Consider the following 4,054-nt stretch of genomic DNA (forward strand, 5'->3'; position numbering starts at 1 on the left):
GAAGCTCGGACGAATGGTCAGGTGGCTGATAAGTGATGGACCCAAGAATCCATCCTTGGGCTTTGTGGTTAAACTGGCCATTGTTTCCACTGCCGAATGCAACTATTAAAAGCATCTTTCAGTTCAGTGGCTCAGTCGTACCCGACTCTTGGCGACCCCATGAATCACAGCACGCCAAGCCTCCCTGTCCATCACCAACTCCCGGAGTTCACTCAAACTCATGTCCATCGAGTCGGTGATGCCATCCAGCCATCTCATTCTCTGTCGTCCCCTTCTCCTCCTGCCCCCAATCCTTCCCAGCATCAGAGTCTTTTCCAGTGAGTCAACTCGTCGCATGAGGTGGCCAAAGTATTGCAGTTTCAGCTTCAGCATCAGTCCTTCCAATGAACACGCAGGATTGATCTCCCTTAGAATGGACTGGTTGGATCTCCTTGCAGTCCAAGGGACTCTCAAGAGTCTTCTCCAGCACCACAGTTCAAAAGCATCAATTCTTCAGCGATCAGTTTTCTTCACAGTCCAACTCTCACATCCATACATGACCACTGGAAAAACCATAGCCTTGACTAGACGGACCTTTGTTGGCAAAGTAATGTCTCTGCTTTTTAAGATACTATCTAGGTTGGTCATAACTTTCCTTCCAAGAAGTAAGCGTCTTTTAATTTCATGGCTGCAATCAGCATCTGCAGTGATTTTGGAGCCCCAAAAAATAAAGTCAGACACTTTAGACAGTGACATATAAAAACTGGGAATCCTGATGAATGCGAAGTTTTTCTTAGGAACTCAAGTTCCTTCAAAGCTTGTTCGAGTTTCTGTTTTGAAAATAAAATCTGGGCACTAGTTTTGAATGTGTTAAAATACTGATTTTTTTAATTTGTGGAAGGGAAGTAGTTCTTACGCAAGTCCCTATATTTTCTGAACAATTTCATCTTTTCCCTTGAACCCAGTGCTGCTTACATTAAAGTGCATCTTAACTCCACTCTTCCAAGATCTCTCTTCAAGATTCAGTCCTTAATTTCCAACTGGTGAACATTATCATGTAGATGGATCCCACCTCCATTTTGCCTCCCCTCCACCCCGACCCCCATCAGCACCTCAAACTTAAGCCCTAAACCAAATAGCTTATCTCCCAATAAATAGCTTCTTTATCCCCTACCTGAATTAATTGCATCATCCTTCTGTTAGTGGTCATTTTCAACAACTTCCTCCTACTCATATTAACTGAATTGTAAAATAGTTGTCTTCTGTAATGCCTCATAGCTATCTTCTTTCTAAGCCTATCGATTAGAGATTGAATTCTGGACAGTTTTTGGTGGAAATGACCATAGTAACTACCTTCATGTCTTTTACATTCATCCTTCACAGTCATCACAGAAGTCTCTCTTAACACAGTCTTCAAAATCTATTAGTGACTAATTCTTGCCTATAGATGATCTGAAATCTGCCATTTAAGCTTGATGACCCTCTACACTGTCCCTAAGCAAATGATCCTGCCACAGTGATCTGGCCTTTATTCTTGGGTTTGCTGTGTTCCCACTTCCATTGCCATATTCTTTCTCTTTCCCCAGCCTGTAATGTTCCTCCTTTCTCCCTACTGCTTGTCCTTCATGGCTTCAATTTAGATGCCCTTTCCTTGAAGCCCTCCTTGGACCCTACACTTAGATTAGATTTGTACTGCCTTGTGCAGTGTTGGGGCCTCCATTTGGCACTTGGGTATAGGTACATGTTTCTCTCCTCCACCAAATTGTAAGCTTATTAAAGAGGTTCACATCTCTTTTTTATCCCCCACTCACTGCCTTCTACATAGTAGGTTAATTGATTCAACTGTCAATTGAAGGAATAGATTCAGAAGTAGTGTTTTAAATAAGGGAAACAAGATGATAGACCAGGGACTGAGTTATCTTCCTAGAATCTGGGTTGTTAAGCTAATGGAAGATTGCAAAGTGTCCAAGAGTTCAGGAAAAGATCGTGCTTCTATCCTGTTGATTGTTCCCTTTTTTCATGAAACGTGAGCCTCCACATATCTGGAGAATTTACGGAACATTAGCAGTTTTATATATATATTGGGTCTCAGTTGTGGCACAAGGGATCTTTGTTGTCGCATGCAGGATCTTTCATTGTGGTGCACAGGCTCTGTGGTTTGTAGCACGTGGGCTCAGTAGTGGCAGTGTGGGGGCTTCGTTGCCCCATGGCATGTGGGGTTTTAGTTCCCTGACCAGGGATCAAACACGTGTCCCCTGCAGTACAAGGTAGACTCTTATCCACTGGACCAACCAGGGAAATCCCAGCAGATATCTTTAATACTTCCATTTTTGTAAAGGTGGTATCTAAAAAAAATTAATGCACATATAAGTTGCTCAGAAGTAGTACTTCACTACTGACTGATCAAGCTTTATATTTATCGATGACACATGCTACTATTACATCCTTTACTTTTCTCAGAAGTTACTTCCCCACTGAAGATCAGCTGATTGGATTGACTATACTTAATGAGAAAATAGAAAAAGGCAGATCAGGAGAGATAATCCCTTCTGGTTTTCCCTCCCAAAGTGAGTATATAAGAGTGCCCTACAAGTTGTTCACCTACAAGATAATGCCACTGAGAAGTGATTCACGATGAAATTGAATAAGAGTAAGATGGCTTTTTGTGAAATTTTTATGAGAAATTAGATTGGCCTTTAAAACCAGTGCCTCTGGAAGCTGAGTGACTTAATCAACTTGGAAAGTGGACAGATGGGGCAGATAATGAACAGGAAGAGCTCCCTGTAACAGAACAAATGTCCTACCTGGAATTTTCCTCATACCTGAAGAGCCAGTCTTGCTTAGTTCTGCATTGTTTGTCTTCAAATCTACAGTAATTTATTATACACCTGCTGTACTAAATTTTAGGCTGCATATTTCCTGTTCATTTTTTTTAACTTGCAAATTTTTATAAAATAGGCATTAATTTTTAATTAGCTTTTATTTTTAATATTCTTCTGATGTTGGCAATTGTGTTTTAAATGATAATTACTTAGTAAGCTAGACTTTCAATGTTCACCCAAAACCAACTGGGGAAAAGGCTTTACATAGAAAATACTCTATTTAAAGACTCATGCATATCTAAGCCTAAGGTTTAAAATTTCATCCTACCATCTCTTGAAAGCTTTATTAAAGCTTTTTATTAAGAACTTTTCATGTTTATATGAAAGTAGAAAGGTTAGTATAATGGGCTGGTTCTAGGTTTTTAAGTCGGTCTTTGATATGTAATTTTTATAACCCCAAATAAAGAGTCACTCTATCAATTTCAAAAAGCAGGTTGTAGTTAGTTTTGGGAATTTTTAGGGTTTGTCTTTTGAAACATTGCACAAGAACTATTTTAAAGAATGAACATTCTTAATAATGATAATATATATTTTCAGCTAACAGGTATTCATTTAGTACCTACTATTCATTTCCCAGATACTATTCCAGGCACTGGGGCTACATCCATGAAGAAAATGAAAATCCCTGCTGCCTTCACAGAGCTTGTCTTCTAATGAAGGTTGATTTGACAAATTAACAAAATACGTGGTGTGCCAGGTGATTAGTGCTGTGAAAAAAAATTAAGTAGGAAAGGAGGGATAGAGAATACTACTGGAGGAAAGTGTTTGCAGTTTAAAACAGGAAAGTCAGGTCTTCAGAGAAGGGGGCATTTGTGTGATAGTATGGAGAAAGCTTTCTGGGCAGAGGTGCGAAAGTCTTGAGGCAGGAGCAGAGTGAATGCGGTTAATAGTAGGAGATGAAGTCAAAGAAGTAATAAGGGCCAGGTGGTAGGAGCCTTGTAGACCAATACAAGAACTTTGGCTTTTATTCTGAGATGACCAGCCATTGGAGGATATTAAAACAGGGGAATGACATGATCTTACTGGGATCTTGGAAGGATCACTCGGGATTTTGTGTTGAGAATAGTTGTGGTGAAGGCAAATGCAGAAGCAGGTAGACTTGTAGGAGCCTACTGCAATAGTACAGGTGAGAGAAGATGGCTTGGACCATTTTCTCCATCTGCTAAGATGAATCGTAGCAGTGGAAATTGTGA

This window comes from Moschus berezovskii, chromosome 11 (genome assembly GCF_049115385.1).
Source record: "Moschus berezovskii isolate FMDL1 chromosome 11, NW_MosBer_1.0, whole genome shotgun sequence".
NCBI lineage: Eukaryota > Metazoa > Chordata > Mammalia > Artiodactyla > Moschidae > Moschus > Moschus berezovskii.